Source organism: Buceros rhinoceros, unplaced genomic scaffold (genome assembly GCF_000710305.1).
Source record: "Buceros rhinoceros silvestris isolate BGI_N320 unplaced genomic scaffold, ASM71030v1 scaffold10802, whole genome shotgun sequence".
Classification (NCBI taxonomy): Eukaryota; Metazoa; Chordata; class Aves; order Bucerotiformes; family Bucerotidae; genus Buceros; species Buceros rhinoceros.
The window spans coordinates 3,992-10,768 of record NW_010398351.1 but is presented as its reverse complement, the minus strand read 5'-3'; positions in this window follow the sequence as shown (position 1 = coordinate 10,768).

Here is a 6,777-nt window from a genome sequence, read left to right as displayed (position 1 = left end):
CCTACATAAAGTAAAATTTAATGCTAATTCAGTGGAAAAAATATGCCTCCTTTATTGGATAACACGCTTTAAACTGTTATTTACCAACATGTCACTCTTGACAACCACAAATTGGAAAACAAGCTGCAGATGGCTGTAACAAACCTACGTGAATGAAGACTGTAGATGCTTGAATAAAAACATATGATTTTTTTTTAAATTAATTTGACTGTAGGCAGATCTGGTTTGTTCATTTTATTGGCAGTAACATATAAGTACAGTTGTGTGATATCTTTTATATTTAGGGCATTTTAATCTACAACCTTTCAATCTTAAAGTATTTAATCCGTATCCATTGTTATGCTGTGAGGGATAGTAGTCTTAAAAGCAAAGGTAATTTTCTCTCACTTTCTTGGATCTCTGAAGTAGCAAAGCAAGTCTCTGTTCCTCTCAAAAGTTTTCTCAAAGACATGGTGTAGACCATACCAATTTCTGAACTCACCATTCCTCTGCCAGAGCACAGTGCCACCAAAATTTCCATTTCTTTTAAAATCATAGTGTCAGACTTGTAATACAAAATACAACCTGTGAATTGCTTGCATTCTCTGTCGACTTCCATTAGTTACGAGGCATGTAGGTATAAAATAGAGTCTTAGAGCTTCTTCTCTCTCTGCTGTCAGAAAGTTACTAGGGCTGACCTATGAACCAAGGATGTGCCATCTCCTCACCATGAAACATGAAAGTTTCTGTTTTACTCATCTTCCCTTATGAAAATGGGATTTACAACACTTCCAGGGTTATTCATGCTAATTTAAGTATGATTTTCTGAAGTGTTTCTACTTTTTCATAATGCCAAACACTAATGCAGGCAATTCTAGTTAGAAACAGAGAAAAGCTTTTCAGCTTTATGGATATATACAACCTGAAGTATGTAGTTGGTTGCTTAATGTTTTTATACACATAATAGCCCTCTTAATAGTTTTAAGAGGCTGATTTCTGTATATTGTGTGCATTCCTCTCACAGTTTCATACTTTGGGCTCAGGGAAATACCAATCACCAAAACATCCCAGGTCTGTCCAAGTCCCTGCAGATAAACTATGCTACCTGAGAGATTTTCTCACAAATTGAACTCTTCTTTGTGACCTTGCTTACTTGCTATAACCAGAACACAATGAGAAAGTAAGCTTTTTTTTATTTTGAAGATTCCCCAGGAATGGTTCCACTCTTTGAAAGCAGTGTATGTTTATACATTACTCTCCCTTTAATGTGCAAGTTGGAATATGCTTTTACATCTTCTCAGCCAAAATTCTCAAGAATTTATTCACAACAAATTAAGATTCTTTAAGGAGCTGTTGAAGCTGATAATACAACAAAATATTTTGAAATTATAGTCTAATGTCCAGGGAATTACTGTTCTATAATTCTTGCAATTATTTTGTAAATTGCTAAGACAAATTTACCAGTGACTGAAGTACTGACATAAACGGTAAGTGCCAGTAGTCTATTGAGGCGCTTAGCACAAAGGAGGCAAAAAGGTAGGCTGATGTGGGAAAAGGCATCTAGAGAAAGTGATTTAGGTAGAAAATAAACAGCCCTATCTCTTACGTTGTTTTTTCTTATGCAGTCTTGCTCATTGATATGCCTTGTGCATCTCTATCAATCTTTCTTCTTTGATCCTGTGGCACATCTCTGGTACCACCTGTGTGTCACCCCACTGATTTCTTCAGCAAAATGTTACTGCATGCAGCAGAGGGAACAGGCATAGTCCTTCAGGTCCTCCTCTGCTTGCAGAAGAATCCTGCTAACTCCCGTAGGATGCTGCATATGCGACTTTGCTGGCTCAAATCACCTACTTCATTGCAGCAGTCCCTCTTGAAAGTGAGGAAGGGAAGCTGATGTCTTTTCTACTCCAGGCTGAGTGAGAAGAGAGGATTATTCCATGGAGTTTGTCACCAATGTGACAAACCTGCTGCCCATACCTTTGGAGTTGGGTGACTGTCATTTAGGACAATATATTTCTGCAAAACTGAAGCCATTTTTCTGTCTCTCCACCACTTCACCACCCAATGCTATTGACTGTTGTTTTACATCTGAGCTTGAGAGAGATGTGAAAACCGGTGAGAGCAGTCCTGCACTTTAGGCACTTCTGCCTTTGGGGGCGGATCCCATTACCTTGCATGGCAGTACATCTGCAGCTTCACCAGCACGATGCCCAGTTGTTCTAAGTCAGAGTAATTTTCCTTGCTGGCATGCTCCGTATCTCCATCTCCGCATTTGGTTTGGGCTCTGAGTCTCCCCACAGATCCACTCTGCTGACCAGAGGCACCTTGTGATAGGGTCAGTGAGCTCCTTGCTCCTGAGCTAAAGCCCCAGGGCTCACACCAGAACAAAAAACACAAAGAGATGAAGGATGTAACTTTATACAGCACAGATTGGCAAATGCTCCTACGGCAGCTCTCAGCAGCTCTTTTTCTACTCTTCTGCATCAGTTTTGGACAGAAAAGCAGTATTGCTGCATTGCCAAGATCATTTGAGGTAGACTGAATTTAAGTATGAAATTCTGATCTGGGCAAGTGGCTTGACCCTTCGTCTGTCTCACTTTCTTACCTCTAAAACTCTGGCAGAACAAAAAAAGATTGGTGCCAGTATAGGCATGCTTCTTTCAAATCTGAGCATCACCACATTTGTTACCATAGGCTGTTTATCTGGCCTTGGCTCTGGTAAAATTCAAGTTAAACTTGTAACATGTACTTTGAAGCCTGCAAGCAGTCAGCATTTTGGGTTTCTGTCTGACAAGTATGGTGCCTAAACTTTCCTGAGTTCATGCATTATTTGGTTACTCAATCAATCACTTTTTCCGCCTTCTGAATGTAACCTTCTCAAATGACTGTGATTATACATTCATAATTGCAAAGTTAAAATAAAAGCCTAGAGCATATGGAAATGATCAGAATATGGTGTAATAGCAGCAATGCCTTTTACTGTATATAATCAATTTAGCACACCAATAAATATGTACATATATAAACCTCTGACAAGCATACTATTCTTTTCTATAAAACTTTTCATTTAAATTCTGGTGTCATTGTTTTGAAATAAATTTTCTTGTCACGAAGATACGGCTTTTTATTTGATTCAGGCTTATTGCATCATTAAAATATTGGTATCTTTTATGTTTTCCAAACATTTGTGGACACACCATTAACCAACATAAAACACAATGCAGTAACAAATGCCTGTTTTATGACTGCTGTCAGACTATATATTCTCTAATGGTCTAACATTATCAGCAATCTAAGCCTAAATTATCACAACTAAAAGTCTATGAAATACAAGACACATTTATAATCTCCAGGAGCCAATGTATTGAAACATTAGAATTAAAGGTTCAGGCAATCAATTCAGCCAAAAAAGCGGTTTTGCAAAAGGATTTTTCATTCAAGCAGCAAAAAGGAAAAGGAACGAAGCAGCAAGTTATTATCAAAAAGATCGACCATACCCGAAGAAGATAGAGTTTCTCTGGGCTTTTATGTATGACTACAAAAGACTAGACTAGAAGAGAATCAACAGCTTCTCTGAGTGCTGCCAGGACTTCTTGCACCCTGTTTCCTCTTCAGTGAGAAACATGACATTGAATATAATGAAAACTAAGAATGACTGGGATTTCATGTTACGTGCAAGGTCTGGAGCGCATATTTATTCTGTTTATTTCAGTGTTTATGTCTTTATTGCTTTTATTGTAAATGCTTTTTGATCAATGAATTGTTCCATTACCCATTTGTAACATTGGTTTGTGTTGTTCACTGACACTTTTTACTTGGCCTGAGAATTTTACTGTGTGTCTTTAGGAGCAGAAGAATTTAAGACAAGGATGATAAATTACTAACAACGTATGGTTCATTCCACGTTGTGTGAAAATACTTCCTGTGCTGCTGGAGAATGCAACTAATGAAAGTCTATCAGGGACACTAGGTTTAGATAGTGATAAAATCCAAGGTGTTTTCTTGTGTACAGCATGGTCGGCAGCTGCTGGCGGTGAACACATGCAAAAGGCAAATTCATTTTCTGTAATATGACCATTTAAAAGTTTTTTTTTTTCATTTCCTGTGTAAACCCTAGAAATGAACTTTTTCTTTTGGTTGTATTCTAAAGGTGATGACGGGATCAATTTCATTGGCTTAGAATGACAATATTAATCACAAGGGTCTGTCAAGATACATAATGGCAATATATATTGGAGAAACTTCTTATTATGAATCTCCCTTTTATTGTGATCTTTGACAGCGACAGTTTGAAGGGTAAAGAGAGTTCTAAAATCTCAGCACCGCAGACAGACAATGTTGAGTAAAGAGACACAGGGAGGAAGAAGAGCAAACAAGTTTGAAAGAAAGTGTCCAGACTCTCAAAAGCATTCCTAATCAAACAGCAAAGAAATCGTGATTTAGTGAAATTCTAAAGTATGCCATTTACTCTCCATCAAAAGGTTTGTGTTTTTTTTTTTAACTTTTCTTTCTAAACTAAAAAGGTAGAAGGCACACAAAAGTCTGCTACCTAAGATGGTTTAGAAATACAAAGGTTCTGTGTTTAGTTTACTTTTTGGATTAGATGTGTCAGTTCCAACAACTCCAGCTAACCTATGCTCTCGCCGATCCTCTGTGCATCTTGTCCTTCTTACAGAGATTATACCTCATCTAGCAGGCTCTTCTTTTTTTCATTTTTTGTTCCCACTGCTTCCACAGATTTTCTCCAAACACTTCTCCACTTTTGAAGATCTGCATTCTTTGCAATTTGTTTATTGTCCTCTAATGAAAGTATTGGAGTTGTTTATAGAATACTAATTAAACCTCTTTACCCCTTTCCCTTTGGAAATGAATTGGTAACTTTTTCCATTGACTCAAAGAAAAATAAGTGTCACAGAGCTGATTTTTCTTATTCACATTGTAATTTGCTAGACATCTTCTTTTCCTTGCCTGCTTTCATTTTTAAGACTGTATGACATCAATCAATTGAAAAATTTTGTTCTTTATGTATTTATCTTTTCCTGATTAATCCAGTAAATAAAAATTAAGTATTATTATGGTTTACTATTCTATACCTTCTTTTGAACTCTTGGGTCTTTGTAGTGATTTATAAAACTGTGTTATGCCTCCTTCTGTTCCCATATTTTCTGTGGAATGCAATTTTACTTAGAAATTATAGTAAGATTTACTGTAAAATGGAAGTAGAAATTTGTTCACGAGTAACAGTACAATCCTGCTGCAGTCTCGGGCGACACGCTGGTTTTATCTGACCTTGCAAATTTATAGTAACTTAGAAAGCTAAGTGCAGGACTATCCGTCATGGTCTCAGGAACTAATTATTTTCCAATTGTACTGAAAATGAAAGCATAGCTGATGTCTATTTCTGTAGGGAAACTACAGACACGGCCTTCAATATCCTCCTAGCCTAGACACTTACAAACTGCGTTTGTGTAAACTCTACTGAAAATGAAAGCATAGCTGATTTCTATTTCGGTAGGGAAACTACAGACACGGCCTTCAATATCCTCCTAGCCTAGACACTTACAAACTGCGTTTGTGTAAACTCTCTTGAATTCGTTGACTAATACCTATTTGAGTAAGGACTGCTTACCCAAGAAAAGCTTTTCAGGCTCAAGCTTTGCCTCAATATTCTCCACTTTAACCAGGCAATTACCTCACCCTCCTGAGCAGATTACAAATTATGCGAAACTATAAACAAGGTTGTGAGGGCAAGAGGAAAATAGAGGTAATGTATGAAGTATGCATCATGCTATTAGAATTCTTAAAAGCAGTTTGGGCAGAACATAGTGTTAATGTGAAGATGAATGCAAGATCCTTCGCTAGCTTGAATATTGCGCCCAAAACTTTAAAAATGGAAACAGAAAATAAACGAGGAAGAAGAAGAGGTGGTCTGTATGCTACCTGCTAACTTGCACAATGGATTTTATAACTTAAAAAAATAAAAATACAATATGAAAATAGAAAAGTTGATTGATAGGGGAAAATGTCTTCTATTTCATTTTCCACAGCTTCTCTTTGTGCTGTTTTTTAAAGGGCTGTGGTTTATTTAGGGTAAAATTGGATAGGTGCAAATTTTGGGAAAGCAGTTATACTAACAAATGAAAATTGAAGTTTTTAGGATGTGGCATTGCAGAAGCATTTTTAAAATTATTTTAATATTTCCCAATGAATAAAATGTATTTTTGTTAGAAATATTGCTGAAGAAAAATGGAGTCTTTCACTAATCAATGAACAAAGACAGAAAAAACTCTGAGAAGAACTAAACTGAACATAGTGCTGGTGGCTGAACAGAGAGAGAAAAACTGGTTTGTGAAAAGCAGGTGATGAGTAACTTACCAAGGAGTCTGCTGCAACTAAACTTGGGTGTCACCATCAGACAGATATAAGTGGGAGTTTTTTCTTTCTTTTGGAACAAAATTATGTCCTTTCTTGAGCAACTGAATCTTCAGCTGAACTCAACTGAAGGTAGATTTGAGAAGAGAGTATTGTCCTTATTTTCAGTTTACTAATCCACTACATTTAAGATAAACAGATTTAGGTAACTTATCTTGCCATAGCAGAAGTGTGCTGCAGTAGTTCTAGTGAGGGAAAACCGACATTCTTGTGGTGTTCGTCTCATATGCTCTGAGTCAAAGGTACTGTTTATAAATGTTAAGTCTTATAAGACAAATCTATCTCTTGGCATTTACTTATTTTTTTAAATAGAGTTTTTGAGAAAAAGTCTGGGTTCTTAATGCTTTTATCCAGGTGTAGGGA